The sequence below is a fragment of the Pecten maximus genome, chromosome 1, assembly GCF_902652985.1.
Source record: "Pecten maximus chromosome 1, xPecMax1.1, whole genome shotgun sequence".
Taxonomy (NCBI): Eukaryota; Metazoa; Mollusca; class Bivalvia; order Pectinida; family Pectinidae; genus Pecten; species Pecten maximus.
This window is the reverse complement of record NC_047015.1, coordinates 3,097,251-3,118,848: the sequence shown is the minus strand read 5'-3', so window position 1 is coordinate 3,118,848 and position 21,598 is coordinate 3,097,251. Positions and strand designations below refer to the sequence as shown.

At 34.9% G+C, this 21,598-nt stretch overlaps 2 protein-coding genes across 3 annotated transcripts in view; one reads left to right on the top strand and one right to left on the bottom strand.

Annotated features, from left to right (window-relative positions):
* Window positions 1-8,881, bottom strand: part of LOC117322472 — a 30,945-nt gene extending 22,064 nt beyond the window's left edge. Inside the window, exon 1 of one of the 2 annotated variants that reach the window (XM_033877461.1) lies at window positions 8,774-8,881. The gene's annotated coding sequence lies outside the window, so the exon portion shown is untranslated. Of the gene's footprint in view, window positions 1-8,519; window positions 8,753-8,773 lie in introns of those variants that run through there. The other variant, XM_033877417.1, reaches the window with a different exon arrangement.
* LOC117322465 (U3 small nucleolar RNA-associated protein 6 homolog) overlaps window positions 1-21,598 on the top strand; it is a 170,165-nt gene that overhangs the window by 72,037 nt on the left and 76,530 nt on the right. The window lies entirely within an intron of this gene.

Sequence of the window (21,598 nt, the reverse complement as noted above, 5' to 3'; positions counted from 1 at the left end):
TATCATTACTGTATCATGAATGTCAGATATCATTACAGTACCATGGATGTCAGATATCATTACAGTACCATGAATGTCAGATATCATTACAGTACCATGAATGTCAGATATCATTACAGTACCATGAATGTCAGATATCATTACAGTATCATGAATGTCAGATATCATTACAGTACCATGAATGTCAGATATCATTACAGTACCATGAATGTTAGATATCATTACAGTACCATGAATGTCATATATCATTACAGTACCATGAATGTCAGATATCATAACAGTACCATGGATGTCAGATATCATTACAGTACCATGGATGTCAGATATCATTACAGTACCATGAATGTTAGATATCATTACAGTATCATGGATGTCAGATATCATTACAGTACCATGGATGTCAGATATCATTACAGTACCATGGATGTCAGATATCATTACAGTACCATGGATGTCAGATATCATTACAGTATCATGGATGTCATATATCATTACAGTACCATGAATGTCAGATATCATAACAGTACCATGGATGTCAGATATCATTACAGTACCATGGATGTCAGATATCATTACAGTACCATGGATGTCAGATATCATTACAGTACCATGGATGTCAGATATCATTACAGTATCATGAATGTCATATATCATAACAGTACCATGGATGTCAGATATCATTACAGTACCATGAATGTCAGATATCATTACAGTATCATGGATGTCAGATATCATTACAGTATCATGGATGTCAGATATCATTACAGTACCATTAATGTCAGATATCATTACAGTACCATGGATGTCAGATATCATTACAGTACTAAGAATGTCAGATATCACAGCCCAATGAATGACGATGACATGTAACATCATGAATATCATTTGTCATTTACATGAAAATAGATGTTATATTCTTTGTTTTCTCTTCAATTTAAATATTGTGATATAACAGCATATATACCTTCAGCTTGCCACAACAAAAGGCTGGAAATATTGAAGTTATAGTGATCATAAATATGAGTGATAGAACAACATTCATTCTGATAGGTAATTATCTGTTTATGTATATGGGATAGGTATTTTATAGACATGAAGATACAAACAAACAGTAGGCCGGACCCAATATGTATCAGATTTGTATGACGTAAGGTCAGGTGAACAATATAAAGTATTGATGTAACGATGCAGGACCAGTGTTAGGACAGTTTAGTCACAAGAACATTACAGATCTGTATTAATTGTTTAAAATTGATCTGTAATTTTCATCACAGTAAACCAAATGAAATTGCTATTGTATTTTATTCTTGTTTTCCAGATAGATGTATTTTTAGAAACGTAGCCCATTGTGAAGTTTGATTACGAGCTGGTTGCTGTATGTACAGTTACGACTACTGAGTAGGTGGATTAAATACACTCACCCATGATTTACTAGCTCTGTCATCTACCATACTGTTATTAATTGGCTTGTCTATTTACAGGTATATACAGGTACAATAGACACACTAATGGTGATTTAACACTGGATTTCACATCCCAGCTCACTAGTACACAGTCCAATTAAAGTCTATACAAGTCTGTATCAGCTTTAATGGTGGATGAAAGTGGTCAAACTCTCACCACCAGGTAATGGTTTTAACAGAGGACAGGTGTTAAACCACCTCTAAATGATCCTGATTATAGCAACACTTGACTGTAGGCTACATGAAGCTAGGTAATTTACAAGGTAGAGGAGGAGAGTGAAACTTCAGATGTACAGTAATTATTTCTTATTTCTAGCTGTAAAATCTGGTGCACAAAAAAGTCCTCGAGAATGGCTAATTTCTATTGCTGCATGAACGTGTAATGGTCGATGTATAAAGTTTCTGGAGCAGATATTCTTTAATTCTATTAAAAACCTATTTCTATTATACTTTTCTGTACACATTAGAATTGCAAATTTTGCAGGTAAAAAGAAATCCAATTAGATAGAGAGAAAATATAGGGCTGGGACTGACAGATCAAGTTTGTCTGTGTAAAAAGACTGGAAGTTTCTGTACAGAAGGTTTGTCTGTGTAAAAAGACTGGAAGTTCTGTACACAAGATTGATCATTTTTTACACACCCTGAATGAAAATGTCTGCATGATATCAGTTTTATCAAAGAATTTCATTTGTAAATAGCAACAATCATAGATAAACTGGACCGATTTGCATGTGAGAGTATGGCAGCCTGTATTTTTGTGTGGTAGTGTGGGGCGCGCCAGGTGACTTGCTGTTGAAGGTTAAGGTTTTTATCAGTATCCTTATCAGTATGCCATTCTTTACGATCAGGTAGGATGGACACCGAAAATGAATTGAGGGAAATTAAATCTGCTGCATAAGATTTCACAAGCAGGTCCAGATAACGAGCAATCTTATTGAATAGAACCAATAGGTATTATGTAAGATTTCTTTGACATTCACAGATAACAGTAAAGTTATTGCACAGTAAGTACACTGACAGGGATATTGGCCACAGATAACAGTAAAGTTATTATTGGTGAAATAAATTGAATTTCAGCTTAAGTAGACTATAATAAAATCATATTAATATTGAACATTGATAGGCTTTTCCACAAATATCAAAACAAATTTGAACTTGCGATCGTCAAAGAGATATTCTTTGTCGCTTGGCAAGTTTTATGCAGAGCTTTCAGATATTATATACAAGTAATGCAATTCAGCTGGCTGAGATGTACACTGAGTTATTTCATTGATTGTTATCAATAGTCAGTAAAGAGTTATTTATTTAAGATAGCCATATATATCCAAACAAGGGAAGTAATTATCTTAACAAGGGAGACAACTCTATGTTATGCTGTTTGTGTATGTTACATTTAGAATTGGAAGTATTAGATAACAGTTGTGTTCACACTTGGTCTCATTACAGAGATTATATGATTATATAGGAGTATATTAATAACCTGTGATGTGGTGACAGCCATCAGTATGATATATAAATCAGGGTTTGAGGACTACACATATATAAACAGGGAACTCGCCACCTAAATAAGTTTGATGTTTATTGTAACTATAAATATTGGATGTGTATTTGAAGGTGAGTGACCAGGATTGTGAGGTGATGGGCCTGAGAGTGGCACCCAGGGGGTATACAGGTTATGTGGCTGTTAGTCAAATAGGGAGCTGATTGTTCCTCTCCTGAGTAAATAGATCTATCAACATTAGGGATATGATACAACAATCTTATGAAGCAATAAGGCAATTAACTGTTAAAGCTGATAGCTTGGTCAATATTTACTTAGAAAGTAACATTGGATATAAAAGACTTAACACATCAGTGCTGTACCTTAAAGTAGGTTGTTACCTATTGAAGTCTGGGACCCTGGACACACAGGTCTGTAATTCTTGGTAAACATCAACAAATTCAGTATTATGGAATACATTTCCTCATCTCAGAAATGAGCCTGAGACATGCTATTTCATGTACGCCTGGTCAAACACGCTGTTTTCTATATAGAACAGGCTTTGTTACACTACTAAATAATTAATAGTTATGATCAGTCGTAACCTGAATTGCCCTGAAGAACACAGCAACATCTTGTACATTAAAATGTTTTTACAATGTTCATGTTTGTACACTTCCCTTAGGTATGAGACTTTCAATATTTGTAGATTTGGAAGGGGATCAGAGTTGTAGGATATAGTGATGAGACATTTGTAACATAAAGGATGCCAATATTTGTAGATCAGTGTAACCTTTAAGTCAGAAAGTTTGACTAGAGTTGTTTTATGTCCAATATAGGTTTATGGGGAGTTACTAATTACATGGACATTCTTGGATGGTGGAGATAAACAAAGGTCAATTTGACCTATTATTACCTTGGATGTTGGAGTTAAACAAAAGTCAATTTGACCTATTATTACCTTGGATGGTGGAGTTAAATAAAGGTCACTGTGACCTATTTTTACCTTGGATGGTGGAGTTAAATAAAGGTTGCTGTACGTGACCTATTTTTACCTTGGATGGTGGAGTTAAACAAAGGTCAATTTGACCTATTTTTACCTTGGATGGTGGAGTTAAATAAAGGTCACTGTGACCTATTTTCACCTCGACTTCAGACAGTAGTTATTAAGGGCATCATAACTCATACACTTTTTCATTATTTTTTTCTGGTATTTTCTATAAATAGTGTTCCATCAACAGACGAAATAATTGACAGGTTACTGTGTATTAAAACACTGATCTAAAATAGGTTTTAAACTTTAACATCATTAAATGTAAATATTTGTGTTTAGAATACACGGCTAAAATGCTTAAAATTCCATGTGCATTTCAATGTGTTGTTAATGTTGAAATTTCAGTAAATATAGGAAGTGTTGGGGACAGCTTTGTGACCCCACAGTTGTCATCCCCTAGGACGTCTGGTATGTCAGCAAACTAGAATAACATCACTGTGGACCAAATACAGCGATACAGCCCATCAATTTACATGTCCTTAACATCTGTATATATAATCCTTCACTAATATAACATTCTTTGTCAAATTCATTTATTATTATTATTATTTTATTTAGTACTATAACATTCTTTGTCAAATTCATTTATTATTATTTTATTTTTTGTTGGATATTATCAATGTGACATAAAACATGGGATGTATTGATACTTATTTACATTCTAGGTTAATTTCAGAATGAATATTAGGGGAAGTCTTTTGATAGATTTTATGTTGTTTTATTTTTTTTACTTTTAATCTGTCTTTGTCACACAGAGTGCACATATAATCTGTGGCCCAGATAAGCATTTTATAAGAAAAAAGTGGAGAAAATTGTTGTAAACATCTACCCAGTCATTATATCTGTTCAGTCCCCCTCCCCCAAGTGATCAAATCTGCCATCTTGTACATTAGATGTTTTAATCACTGTGTTACTGTAACCTACACTGTTGTACATTTCGGAAAATAGAAATTTGATTTTTTTTATTTGTGACTATATTGATTTACAAGGACCTTCCTGTAGAAAAAACATGGAAGACATTTACTTTGAATTTGCATGAATTCTCTACAGTAATTTATATTATCAATTCCCACCTCCAGTTTTATACATGTAAGTCAAATTCAAAATGGCCACAATATTCCATTTTGGATTTCATGAGGCTGTCAAACTGATTTCCATGTGAAAACTCTTAGATAGTAGAAAAAATTATTTTAATGAAACTGAACCTGATAGTAAAAAACATTATCTTAATAAAACTAATCCTGTAAGTACCAATCTAAACTTAATTTTGAGTAAGGTCAGAATTTTAATATACCTGTAGCTGATAGTGCATGGCCATCTCGCATATGAATTCTTTAACTTTTATGAAATATTCTACAGACACTTCGGTATCAATTACACACTCAAGTTTGGTTTTGAGCCAAGTCTGAAAATCAATATATCTGCCAGTAACAGTCCTGAGAATTTTGGCCCTAAATTGTTTCCATGTCATATTTTTTACTCTAAAAGAAAGAAAAAATAAATTGAAGGCTTCTAAAATTACTGATATTATATATCATCAATTACCAGCATATTAACATGATTTTGAGCCAGATCCAAATTTCTTTCTGGCCACCTGTGACTCACTCAGGAAAAGTGAGGTTTAACTTTGTAAAAGCTGATCCAAACATTATATAATATTGTTGTGCCTTGTATGATTTTGATACTTCCTTGTGTGCTGATGATATATTACACAATTTTGTGTAGTTCTTGTTATTTCTATAAATATAACAATAAAGGAAAAGCTTTGCATTGATTATAAAATTTTCTTTTTACTAGCATACAGTTTTTGGAAAATTACAATCTCTACATTTCCAGCGTGATTTCTATATACAATGGAAATAATATTTCTATAAAGTGTGATGATATGTATAGATTAATTGTTATCTCTTTATACAGTGTAGTTTCTATAAAGTGTTGATATATACATGAGAAAAATTATCATCTCTATAAACAGCAGAATTTTGATAAATAGTGATATACATCATACAAATTATAATTTCTTTACTCAATGGAATTTCCGTAATATATGATATACATTAGAACTTTTTATATTGAAAACTTTTATAACCCATGTATTGGAATATTTGTATATTGTATACATGTGGAAATTGGTGTGTTATTTATATTGGAACAACTGTATATATTATACGACAGTAGTTATATATATTAGAACAACTGTATATATTATACGACAGTAGTTTATATATAGGAACAACTGTATATATTATACGACAGTAGTTATATATATTAGAACAACTGTATATATTATACAACAGTAGTTATATATACTAGAACAACTGTATATATTATACAACAGTAGTTATATATATCAGAACAACTGTATATATTATACGACAGTAGTTATATATATCAAAACAACTGTATATATTATACGATAATAGTTATATATATTAGAACAACTGTACAATAGTTTATATATAGGAACAACTGTATATATTATACGACAGTAGTGATATATATCAGAGCAACTGTATATATTATACGACAGTAGTTATATATATCGGAACAACTGTATATATTATACGATAGTAGTTATATATATTAGAACAACTGTATATATTATACAACAGTAGTTATATATATTAGAACAACTGTATATAATTATACGACAGTAGTTATATATATAGGAACAACTGTATATATTATACGACAGTAGTTATAAATATAGGAACAACTGTATATATTATACGACATTAGTTATATATATATAGGAACAACTGTATATATTATACGACAGTAGTTATATATATTAGAACTGTATATATTATACGACAGTAGTTATATATATCAGAACAACTGTATATATTATACGACAGTAGTTATATATATTAGAACAACTGTATATATTATAAGACAGTAGTTATATATATTAGAACAACTGTATATATTATACGACAGTAGTTATATATATCAGAACAACTGTATATATTATACGACAGTAGTTATATACAACTTATTATGTATATCAGAACAACTGTATATATTATACGACAGTAGTTATATATATCAGAACAACTGTATATATTATACGACAGTAGTTATATATATTAGAACAACTGTATATATTATACGACAGTAGTTGCAAACTTATCCAGCCAATCACTGTGATAATTTCGTTTTTTAATTAAGTCTAACAAGGTTGGAGCAAAATTTCATTATTTTTTAGTGTTGCTAGGTACAAGAGAAAAAATTGACAATATCTCTTTACTTTACAATTGATTTTCCAGGTAAACATTGTTGAGTATAGTAGTATCTTTTGAAGAAACTACCAATGATAAAAATCAATGGACTGTATAGTTTTGCCATGAGACATTGAAAGCCTTCTGCTATAGATTAGTCAAGTAGATAGTTATCAACCCACTCATATTGTCCCAATCCATAGTACTGTCCAGGCTTACACAACGTTGGCCTACACAAACAGTTCCAAGTTTTTCAATTAGTTACTCTGCCAAAATTCATTTTGAAAAGACTTCCTTTTAACTCTGCAAGCTATTTCTTATAGGCATAGCGGCAGAAAATGAATTAAAGTGTTTGCTTTAAATTATATTTTGGGTGTTTGATGTTAGTGTATTTGGTGAATGTAAGGCCGCGTAATATTCATATTTCGTTATTAGGAAATACACGGACAATGGTCCATTGATGTGTGATAAGCAGGTGTTAGCTTGATAAGACTTGTAGTCGTGTCAGTACTTATGTAATGTATAGAGTTTACCTGGCTATCTTTGTTAAAACACCCATCTTTTAGGGTCACACTATCTGAAGTTGATGTATCTGGATAAAATCTCAATTTTTTTTATTTCCTTTGATATCAAAAATGAGATTTCTGTGTTTAAGTGATTTACCAACCCACCCACCAGGAGGTATGATGTTAATCATGAAGCAGTACAGGTATATAGTGCTGTGTGTGGTAGGTGTAAACTATCAGGTGTTACTACACCTATCACACAGCAGTCTGCACACCTGTTGTTCGGGTTGCTAAGGATATTAACACTATATTTTGAACATAGAAATCTTTCATGTGGATTTTTTGTGGAAATGGATATGTAGAAAAGTCGACCTTTGTTGTCCCTATTACATAATGAGAAACCTAGAAATTGCTTTATGGAAAAGTAGTCTCGTATTGCACAACCATACCAAAACACATCTATTTGACATTGTCTTAGAAGAGGTTATATCCTAATGACTTTTTTCTTCTGTTTAGGTACATATGTATTGTTCAGGTACACGTGTGTCGTTCAGGTACACGTGTGTCGTTACACATGTGTTGTTCAGGTGCACATGTGTCATCCTCTTTATATGTATGATTCATGCTTTCTACAGTTTCCTACAGTAGTTATATATGAGTGGATGTCTTTGTGATAAATGTTATGTGTATGCATTAACATTCCACCGAGACCTAATACAAATTTTCTACATGCTTTGTTGCATACCGTACCTGTAGCTGTTTACCACCTGTAAAATCATCGACCCAGTTCCTTACCTGTATATATAGTCCACAGAAATGTTAGTACCCAAGGTGCTACATGATGCTGAATGAGGCCAAAGTCTCCTTTAGTTTCACCCTCAATATCATATTCCACCAAAACCACAACACACCTTCATCTACATGTATTTAACCAATTTGCCTAAACATTCCATACATCTTTGACAAGTTCCAGATATCTACGTGAGATTTCTGCTTCTTTGCTGACATCAGACTGTGTATCACTTTGATACGGTTTTCCTGTTGTATACCTTGGTACAGTATTCCAGTTGTTTACATGTGTAGAATACAGGTATGATTGTCACATCATTGTTGTACCTGATCGTTAGGGCCGTACCTCTGGTCCCTCCTCGTCAGTATTGAACTTCTGTAACACACTACATTACACCTGTCACTCACACTGTAGCCACCACCCAGCTCTCTGGCTGATGCCCAATCCTATCTGTATAGCTATCAGCTGTATACATGTGGCTCAGCTATTAGTACAATATTAGAGGCATTTGTTTCTCCTGATCACGATTTATTTTATTTATTTTACCTGTAATATTTCTGCGAGTATGTATGTAGAGTGTACAGTCAATGTATTATCCCTATATATTCTAGTGATCACCTGAGTAACGGTGATCCCCAGCCCTGCAGATTGAATATTATATTTCATGTAACTACCATTCCAGATCTGGTCTGAGATTAACTGTAATTACTTGTATTGTATTTCAGACTTCCGGTAAGTTGAACACAGGTATTGGTGGTGATGTACTTTACCTTTTTTTGTGGTTAATTCAAAAGCTTCTGTCCTCTATAATAGAGACATTTAAATGTTGTTTTCTAATCGTTTAAATATAAGGAATCGTTTAAATCAGATCGGCCCATGGCAGTGTCATATTCACAGGATATTATGTAGTCGGCCTATTTCTAGTGTAGAAATTAATTGCCTAAAATTAATATTTTCATTTTTTTCTCCTTATGCAAGTATATTTATGTTACACTTGTACGTAACACCTATATGTATACCAGTAAAAGGATTTAGAAGAAAGCAGGATTTCTATACAGAGATCATTGACTACAAAAGGAAGATTGCCCATTCCTTAAATGTAGTGTATTTATATCAGCAATCTTGAGGAGAGGAAAGTGTACTAATTTTACTGCATGTTTAATTGATAAAGAGAAATTTACACTTTTGATGATAGGCCTGTGGTAAAAGATCTCACTTCAAAGAAAAACAATTCTAATCGACTAAAATCAATGTGTTGATGCAAATTTCAGTAATAAATTCGGTTTTAAATAAATTCAAATGAAATTATAATTTGAGTAGTAGATATTTAAAGTCCAGACCTCATTGTTTAGTGATATAAAGGATGTCTGTTTTAAGGTGTATTGAATACCCTGTACACAGGATGATGTCAAATAAGTTTTGTATACAGACGAAAACATAGTCAAATTCTAAGTCATTGTATCTCTCACTTCTTATACTCTGGTGGCTTGCTTTGATGTTTGTCTCAAAAAGTGTCAGCTGTTGGCATGACAGGAAAAGGTAGCAAACATTCTCAAGGTAGAAAAAGAACAGAATCTTAGTTCCATATGAGTGGTTAACTACAATTTTACGTTTCATATGATTAAACAGCAAGCTTACAGTTTCATATGGTTGGTTAACACAGAAGCTCAGTTCCAAAGGTAACAATCATCAAGCTACAGTTCAATGTGTGTGAACACAGCAATACGTTCTTTAATGAATTCAAATAAAGCTACAGTTTATAGTGATAAAAGTCCAAGCTCAGTTTCAAGTGATAAAAGATGCTTTATTTCAATGGTGGTTAAACCACAAAGTATTCAATATATGTGGTTACAGACAACAAAGTACACTTCTCAAGTATGTGGTTTATCTCTCACTACGTTATCTTTTGGTGGCTATGTTTAATTGTTGTTCAAAAGTCAGCTGTTGCATATGTGGAACAAGCTAGCAACATTCTCCAAGGTAGAAAAGCAAGCTAGCATTTCCAAATTGGTTAACAAGCCAAGTTACAGTTCTCCATATAGTGGTTAACACAGCCAAGCTACAATTCTCAATATGGTGGTTAACACAGCCAAGCTACAGTTCTCCATATGGTGGTTAACACAGCCATATACTACATTTCTCCATATGGTGGTTAACACAGCCAAACTAAAGTTCTCCATATGGTGGTTAACACAGCCAAACTAAAGTTCTCCATATGGTGGTTAACACAGCCATATACTACAGTTCTCCATATGGTGGTTAACACAGCCAAGCTACAACTCTCAATATGGTGGTTAACACAGCCAAGTTACAGTTCTCAATATGGTAGTTAACACATCCATGCTACAGTTCTCCATATGGTGGTTAACACAGCCAAGCTTCAGTTCTCCGTATGGTGGTTAACACAGCCAAGTTACAGTTCTCCATATGGTGGTTAACACAGCCAAGTTACAGTTCTCCATATGGTGGTTAACACAGCCAAGCTTCAGTTCTCCATATGGTGGTTAACACAGCCAAGCTTCAGTTCTCCATATGGTGGTTAACACAGCCATATACTACATTTCTCCATATGGTGGTTAACACAGCCAAGCTTCAGTTCTCCATATGGTGGTTAACACAGCCAAGCTACAGTTCTCAATATGGTGGTTAACACAGTCAAGCTACAGTTTTCCATATGGTGGTTAACACATCCAAGCTACAGTTCTCCATATGGTGGTTAACACATCCAAGCTACAGTTCTCCATATGGTGGTTAACACAGCCAAGTTACAGTTCTCCATATGGTGGTTAACACATCCAAGCTACAGTTCTCCATATGGTGGTTAACACAGCCAAGCTACAGTTCTCCATATGGTGGTTAACACAGCCAAGCTACAGTTCTCCATATGGTGGTTAACACAGCCAAGCTACAGTTCTCCATATGGTGGTTAACACAGCCAAGCTACAGTTCTCCATATGGTAGTTAACACAACCAAGTTACAGTTCTCCATATGGTAGTTAACACAACCAAGTTACAGTTCTCCATATGGTGGTTAACACAGCCAAGCTACAGTTCTCAATATGGTGGTTAACACAGCCAAGCTACAGTTTTCAATATGGTGGTTAACACAGCCAAGTTACAGTTCTCAATATGGTGGTTAACACAGCCATGCTACATTTCTCAATATGGTGGTTAACACAGCCATGCTGCAGTTCTCAATATGGTGGTTAACACATTCGTGCTAGTATATGATGAGATTTTAAGGTTTTAAATTCTTGTCTGAAAATGCTGTTTTTTTAGGTATTTGACAGTGACTGAGAAATGTCATAAGATAAAGTAGGTAAAACAGATTGTCAGTAAAAGGAACCGTCTGGATGGATTATCAATACAATGTAGTGGCCAATTTGTGTGTGATTTGATAACAAACTGTACTTGTGTTTGATAAAGCACAGATTTAGTTCATAGCCTTGATTGGGTTTGTGTGTAAATGTGGCTCATTAGACCAGACTTGCATCACTTCATTATCCTCCTGTGGACAGGAAGCCAGCCAGGTTCCTCTAACAACCTAGAGGTATGTCTGACCACATGGCCAACTGGTCATTATCCTCCTGTGGACAGGAAGCCAGCCAGGTTCCTCTAACAACCTAGAGGTATGTCTGACCACATGGCCAACTGGTCATTATCCTCCTGTGGACAGGAAGCCAGCCAGGTTCCTCTAACAACCTAGAGGTATGTCTGACCACATGGCCAACTGGTCATTATCCTCCTGTGGACAGGAAGCCAGCCAGGTTCCTCTAACAACCTAGAGGTATGTCTGACCACATGGCCAACTGGTCATTATCCTCCTGTGGACAGGAAGCCAGCCAGGTTCCTCTAACAACCTAGAGGTATGTCTGACCACATAGACAACTGGTCATGGACACTCTATGGATCACGGTTAGTTATTTCTGGACTAGGTTCTTTCTCAGTCCATGCAATCAGTGATGTTCAAGCTGAAAACAACTTCTGCATATTTCCACTCAAAGTGCTTAGATTCCACTTCAGTTTTGTTGTCCAATCTCATACATGTTAATGATAGCTGCACGTAAAAAAAAGATACGAGACATAAAAAAACTAAACTACACGTAAAAAGCTGAACTACACATATGGTTTCAGCATGGAGTAAACAGTTGTTACATTCTGAAACTTTCAGGTAAAATATTTTCCTGATGAAATCTTAGCATCCTAGCTTCTGTAATATTTAACATGAAATGTAGTATTAGAGTCTTTTGTTAGTACACAATGTTAACCTTGACCTTTGACATGTTGCAGTTGATGAAAAGTAGCCTTGATTGCTGACAGGATGGCCAACCTGAAATTCCTTTGATCCTATTGACTTAATCGAATCCAATCAATGTTGTCTGATTGATTTCTCCATCCTTGGTGGAACATGTGATGTCTGATTGATTTCTCCATCCTTGGTGGAACATGTCTGCAGGATTTTGTTGGGTCATTATTTCGTCTCCAGTCAATACAGGGTATCTACAGACCTTGTAAACACCAGTTATAGAATGAAAGCATTTCCTGCTGTGGTGTGAAATTTCTAGTGTATATTGTGATTATACTTTTAACTGGCAGATCAGAACAGCTACTAAACAGGACATTTGTCATACTGTTATTAGCATGTATACCTTCAGAGTTTTCAAACCACAATCAAGTTATATATTCCCATTCTAATTCATATATATTTCACCAAGTAAAACAATTATGATTAGTCAATCAATTTTTGTGTGAGCATTTTTCAGAATTCTAAGTCAATCCACAGGCTTATATGTACATCTTATATCTAATTAAGCCCATGCTTGCGATTTCGAGTGATATTCGGAGCGAGACCGACTTTCATTGGGCCTGATTTATAATCACCATCTGAGCTTCAATTCCAAATGAGAAATTTGCTGACAATGTCTGTGGAACAGTAAGATACTGTCAGGTAACGTCATAATACAATGAAAAGGAGCAATATACAGTAATGTAAATAAATGTAGTCACATGACATCACAATGTTAACAAAAAAACATCACAACATATGTGCCATACAAAAATTCTAACTATTGGGTAAGATTCTTGAACGTCTATAAAGGAAGCCTCAGAATGGATTATTATTCCTCTGGTTCATATTATCTGTATGGTAGAGGGAGATTATATTATCTGTATGGTAGAGGGAGATTATATAATCTGTATGGTAGAGGAAGATTTATGGTGATCAATGTTTAACTTACATGTGAAAATAAGGCCTGTTTAGTGAGGAGATTGTATTTCCTCTATACATCCTTGAAGATGATTTTATCCCACTTTATAAAATATATGACTGACAACAATCGCTTAAAAATATCTGCCAGCTAGATTTCTTTGTGAATAATCTAAGTGTGGGCCAGATTTTATAAGGAAGGGCAGTGTGGGCCAGATTTTATAAGGAAGGGCATTGTGGGCCAGATTTTATAAGGAAGGGCATTGTGGGCCAGATTTTATAAGGAAGGGCATTGTGGGCCAGATTTTATACTAAAGGGCATTGTGGGCCAGATTTTATAAGGAAGGGCAGTGTGGGCCAGATTTTATAAGGAAGGGCATTGTGGGCCAGATTTTATACTAAAGGGCATTGTGGGCCAGATTTTATACTAAAGGGCATTGTGGACCAGATTTTATACTAAAGGGCATTGTGGGCCAGATTTTATACTAAAGGGCCTTGTGGGCTAGATTTTATACTGAAGGGCAGTGTGGGCCTGATTCATATTGAAGGGCAGTGTGGGCCTGATTCATATTGAAGGGCAGTGTGGGTCTGATTTCATATTGAAGGGCAGTATCATCCTGATTTATACTGAGGGCAGTGTTGTAATGATTTTGTATTGAAGGGCAGTGTCGGCATTTTTGATGTTGATGTGTGTATTCTGGTGAAATATTCCAATCAATACCTCATTAAACAAGTACCTTTTACAGGTAAACAGGCTGGAACACAACACAGCTGACGGTCAGTGGTCAATACGTACAGTACCGTTAATGAATTGTACAAATAATCAGTCTGGCCCTGATTGTGGAGGCTGACCGAAGCTCAGTGGGGATCAAACAGTATGTAGAGGGAGATTATATAATCTGTATGGTAGAGGAGATTTATATAATCTGTCTGGTAGAGGGAGCTTATATAATCAGTATGGTAGAGGGCGATTATATTATGTATGGTAGAGGGAGATTTATATAACTGTAGTTAGGGGGAGATTTATATAATATGTCTGGTAGCGGGGGATTTATATTACTCGTAGGTAGAGGCGAAAGATTATATAATCTGTATGGAGAGGGAGATTATATTCTTATGGGTAGAGGGAGATTTATATAATCTGTATGGTAGAGGGAGATTTATATAATCTGTAGGTAGAGGGAGATTTATATAATCTGTATGGTAGAGGGAGATTATATAATCTGTATGGTATGGAGGGAGATTTATATATTGTATGGTAGAGGGAGATTTATATAATCTGTATGGTAGAGGGAGATTTATATTATCTGTATGGTAGAGGAAGATTTATATAATCTGTATGGTAGAGGGAGATTATATAATCTGTATGGTAGAGGGAGATTTATATTATCTGTATGGTAGAGGGAGATTTATATAATCTGTATGGTAGAGGGAGATTTATATAATCTGTATGGTAGAGGGAGATTTATATAATCTGTATGGTAGAGGGAGATTTATATAATCTGTATGGTAGAGGGAGATTTATATTATCTGTATGGTAGAGGGAGATTTATATAATCTGTATGGTAGAGGGAGAGTTATTATCTGTATGTAGAGGGGAGATTTGATATTATCTGTATGGTAGAGGAGATTTATATATCTGTATGGTAGAGGGAGATTTATATAATCTGTATGGTAGAGGGAGATTTATATAATCTGTATGGTAGAGGGAGATTTATATTATCTGTATGGTAGAGGGAGATTTATATAATCTGTATGGTAGAGGGAGATTTATATAATCTGTATGGTAGAGGGAGATTTATATAATCTGTATGGTAGAGGGAGATTTATATTAATCTGTATGGTAGAGGAAGATTTATATTATCTGTATGGTAGAGGGAGATTTATATAATCTGTATGGTAGAGGGAGATTTATATAATCTGTATGGTAGAGGGAGATTTATATTATCTGTATGGTAGAGGAAGATTTATATTATCTGTATGGTAGAGGGAGATTTATATTATCTGTATGGTAGAGGGAGATTTATATAATCTGTATGGTAGAGGGAGATTTATATAATCTGTATGGTAGAGGAAGATTTATATTATCTGTATGGTAGAGGGAGATTTATAATATCTGTATGGTAGAGGGAGATTTATATAATCTGTATGGTAGAGGAAGATTTATATTATCTGTATGGTAGAGGGAGATTTATATAATCTGTATGGTAGAGGAAGATTTATATTATCTGTATGGTAGAGGAAGATTTATATTATCTGTATGGTAGAGGGAGATTATATAATCTGTATGGTAGAGGAAGATTTATATAATCTGTATGGTAGAGGAAGATTTATATTATCTGTATGGTAGAGGGAGATTATATAATCTGTATGGTAGAGGGAGATTTATATTATCTGTATGGTAGAGGAAGATTTATATAATCTGTATGGTAGAGGAAGATTTATATTATCTGTATGGTAGAGGGAGATTTATATAATCTGTATGGTAGAGGAAGATTTATATAATCTGTATGGTAGAGGAAGATTTATATTATCTGTATGGTAGAGGGAGATTTATATAATCTGTATGGTAGAGGAAGATTTATATTATCTGTATGGTAGAGGGAGATTTATATAATCTGTATGGTAGAGGAAGATTTATTATTGTAATCAATGTTAACTTACATGTGAAAATAAGGCCCTGTTTAGTGAGGAGATTGTATATAGATATATAGGCCCTGTTTAGTGAGGAGATTGTATTTCCTCTATACATGTACATCATTGAAGATGATTTTATCCCACTTTATAAAATATATGACTGACAACAATTGCTTAAAAATATCTGCCTGCTAGATTTCTTTGTGAATAATCTAAGTGTGGGCCAGATTTTATATGGAAGGGCAGTGTGGGCCTGATTTTATAAGGAAGGGCATTGTGGGCCAGATTTTATAAGGAAGGGCATTGTGGGCCAGATTTTATACTAAAGGGCAGTGTGGGCCTGATTTTATAAGGAAGGGCAGTGTGGGCCTGATTTTATACTGAAGGGCAATGTGGGCCTGATTCATATTGAAGGGCAGTGTCATCCTGATTTATACTGAGGGCAGTGTTTAATGATTTTATATTGAAGGGCAGTGTCGGCATTTTTGATGTTGATGTGTGTATTCTGGTGAAATATTCCAATCAATACCTCATTAAACAAGTACCTTTTACAGGTAAACAGGCTGGAACACAACACAGCTGACGGTCAGTGGTCAATATGTACAGTACCGTTAATGAATTGTACAAATAATCAGTCTGGCCCTGATTGTGGAGGCTGACCGAAGCTCAGTGGGGATCAAACAGCCGTCCAGGACTATAACAATCTGTCCTGTCTGTGGCCAAACAGTCTCGCAATAAAGACTTTGTCTACCTAATCAGGTGTGGACCACACATTTCCATTATTCATTCATTACTATTGATTTGTGTTTGCTACATAGAGTTTGTCTATATGTACTGTATGTAGGTATAGATGCTGTATAATTGATACAATATACATGTATATATATTCTCTAGAGGTTGCTTTTGAGTACATTAAGAAAGAATTTGATTTTAATTTTAAGTTTTCATTGAACTAAACTGTGGTCTTCAGGTTTTGTTCAATACACTTAAGGCATCGGCCTGAACATTATTAGATCTTGTTCAATCTGTGAAGTTTAATTTCAAAACTTGTAAAAAAAGTAAAACATCAAGGATTTGCTTTATTTTTACAGCCTAAATAATTTTAGCCTTGCCTAATTGATTTTGATATTAATCAAACTGGCTGTTTCAAATTTGGGGCCATGATAGTCAGTTAGAGTGCCGTCCATGAAATTTCATGGGAAGATCTCAGGTACATGGTCCCACACTCTCTAGCCGTGTTAGTAGGGTTTCTTGGAAAGCTGAGAAATGGGCCAGTCTGTGCTGTCGTGGTTGCGTCCCTGGACAAGGCACTTAACCGTAATTGCTCTGGATGGCATGCAACGGCCTCCCTTATGTTGTTCAGTTAGGTAGTAACCAACTACTACAAGGAGACCCCACGTACCTCAAAATGACCCTGACTTTTCACAGGGCAATAACTGGGAACATGTCCACAAATTTCAACTTCAACTCCAGGTATGTCATTTGAGTACGTGTGGCATGTCAATGGCTCTATGTTTTAATAACAGCTGGCCACTTCAGAGTAACCATTACCAGAATAACCATTACAACCAATGTATTTTTGTAGAAATTATGCTCTATGTGTATGACCTCTTTAAATTTGTTCTTAATTAACATACCAATAAAAATGCAACATGGCCAAATTGAATCATTTTCTGAATAGGTCTTTGTTACTTCATTCATTAATTTTATTATTTTTTGAAGTTAGAAGAAACATCACTACACTCTATACCATCTGGTCTGTACAAACTTAATCTACATTTGATGACCACCAACTGTTTGACAGTTGCCAGTATTTACTGGTGTAAGCTTGGCTTTTTGTGTAATGATCCCTAACAGTTGTCTAAGTACCCTTGGTTCTCTGACACCCAACAGCTCTACAGTACTATACATTGTGATCTTCCAGACTGGTTTTCTTTGGCAATGATGTGTGGTTCCTGGCTTTTACTGTTGCAAAGCTGGCTATAATACTAGTGGTGCCACCTAGCCTGGAGACTTAGGACTGGTGGTGCCACCTAGCCTCATGTAGAAAATGGCCATCTCTTGTTCTGTTTTGTATGTATTATTCTTGGTAATAGACTTCATTAGTTTTGATTACCTTGGTGACTGAGATTACAGGCCCATTGGGCCTCAGAAGGATTACCTCTTGTTGATGAATAGCTGAGAGAATCAAATGCTTCATCAAGGGCCTTTGGCTGGTTGGAGTTCTGATACAATACATCCACCACTTTGACCCTTTTGACCTTGAGAGTTGTGTTATTCAGTAATACACAGAACTGTGTTGATGACCTTGACCTTCATCGTGTATCCCAGTCTCCCATCAGTTACTGTGTAAATGAATTGCACCATATGTGGATGACATGTCTATTGTCCCATTGGCAAGGCCTGTCTCTTAGTAGACAAAGCTTGGTAACCCCTTTCAGACAGGTTTCTGGCCGTAGATATTGGAGGACAGCAAGGCACAAAAGGTTACTATGATAGCAGAAACAACAGGCTACATTAGTGCAGCAGTTTGTCAAAGATAACATCATCAATTAAACTGTTGGTCATACCAATGATAGCTAAATACAGAATGTTCAATCATATTGCTTTCAATCTTAACAGGCAGCTCACCATGCAACTGTACATGTTGACTCCTGTTGTTGGATCAATGTTGGTAGGATGATGTGTTCAACGTACTTAATGACTGATGGATTGTTGATTGATACATTCTAATTAATACATAAATCACGCTACATTCATTCTGATTATGTTACACATTTTCACAGGTGGTAAGAACAAAATGCGGTTGGTAATAGATTCAGAAAAAAATATTGAATGAATTTACGAGTATTAATTTTCCACATAGATATATAGAGGATATCTAACAGTGTCTTCAGTAATACCAAATATATTTCACGAGTGGGGCTAATATTTTGATATTTTTCACGAGTGCGCAGCACGAGTGAAAAATATCAAAATATTAGCCACACGAGTGAAATATATTTGGTATTACTGAAGACACTGTTAGATATATTCTGTTTATTACATTTTTTATCAACGAAAAACCTACCCCGTATGCTAACTAGGCCTACAGCGATAATTTGTAAACAAAAAAAGTAGTTTCCCCTGTCCAGGTGCTGACATATATGTCGGGCTTTCTGATTGGTCAATTATTTTGGTATTTTCTAATCATTTATTTGATTGGTCAAATCAGCAAAAGATAGAATATATAGAATGAATAATTTTTGATATTTCACTGGTAAAAATGTAATAAATGGTGTGATTCTCATTGACATCAAATTTTATCAAGAATGAAGTTTTATTTGGATTTATGCTTGTTTCAGATATAAAGTACATTTTACCTAAACCAGGTTTACTCCTGGCATATGAATTTTTATATTAGTATATAGGGCTACTGTCGACCTGGCTCAAACATAAAATCCTATGTCAAACCAACCTATACTATGTCGGTAAATAGTTTAATGATGTAATGGTAGCTTTGAAGCTGAGACGTCAGCTACATGTGCTACAGTAGTTTATGTTAATATTTAACATCTTACACCTTGTCAGTGCTATTGGTTACCACTAGTTTCCTAGCTAATGAATATTCATGAAAATTCCCAACGGTACAACTGGACCAAAGGTACATTGGTGTCACAAAGGCAACAACAACGGCCTTCAACAGATGTGGCCTTAACCATCAAATGTACAAAATAAACAACAATTTACAACCTGTCCTAAAAAGTGTCTTTTTAAACCTATCACATGCCTACAATGACACTCAATCTTAGAATTTACAAAACGTTTTCTTTTGAAGGCTTCTTCTGAATAATAGATTTGACTTGCACTGGATACGCGACAATTACTGAGGTTTTGAGTGTGTGTCAGACGCTGCACGTCTCGGTTTGTCTGACAACTCTTGAAAGCCTGCACTTTTATCATGTTTGAACTAGGTGTGGTTTACAGAATTAATTTACTTTTGCATATTGAAAGCTGAAGAAAGGGCCAATTAAATAACTATACATCACTTAGGGAGAGTCGAGGAAATCCCGGCCCACCAGTGTAAGATATATAGCACTATTGTTATAGTCTCTAGCTTACCTTAATGTCTGACCTCCGCTTCAAACCTCTACAATTGATGATCAATCTATACATACTCAAGTAAGATATAATCATATATATGTAAACTATGTCATTTGTTGCATTAACTATGATGTCTGTGTATCTTTTTTTATTTTTCTTTAATCAATATTAGTTTGTCTGAAGAATGAAATACTTGATAATGTGAATTAAATGTGGTACACATTGCATGCTGTACTTAATATGTGTATGGAGATATAGTGTGACAAAACTCATTAGTTAACTGATGAGACCAAAAACACATCATTATAGCTAGTGTTATTTTTTCTTGTTTCCATGGGTAGCTTTCACTACAAATAAACCACACAATGATTGCTCTGCATCGCTGGACTAAAGGAAGGGTACCATAAATCTTCCTTGCCTCAAAGCTTCCCTCTGATGTTGTGAGGTAAACATCCCTGTGATCCTGATTGGTGTGATATAAACAGGTCTGGGTATCGCCTTGTTAATGACAGTATGGTACCTGACAGCTCATCCCATCACAAACAAAAAATATCCAGCATCACTGCTTAAATTAAGAGCAGTTAATTTTCATATTCCATTAGAAAGCTTCTGGTTAGGTGTAGGTTTGTAGAGAATGTAATTGACTGTTAATGTAGTCTGGTGTCATTACCTGTGTCTACATCAATCAACAGGTATATCTTATGTTGGTTACATCTGTCAACAGTTAAATCTGTCAACAGTTACATCTGTCAACGGTTACATCTGTCATTAGTTACATCTGTCATTAGTTACATCTGTCATTAGTTACATCTGTCAACTGTTACATCTGTCATTAGTTACATCTGTCAACAGTTACATCTGTCATGAGTTACATCTGTGAACGGTTACATCTGTCAACAGTTGCATCTGTCAACGGTTACATCTGTCAACAGTTGCATCTGTCAACGGTTACATCTGTCAACGGTTACATCTGTCATTAGTTACATCTGTCAACAGTTACATCTGTCAACAGTTACATCTGTCAACAGTTACATCTGTCATTAGTTACATCTGTCAACGGTTACATCTGTCAACAGTTACATCTGTCAACAGTTACATCTGTCAACGGTTACATCTGTCATTAGTAACATCTGTCAACAGTTACATCTGTCATTAGTT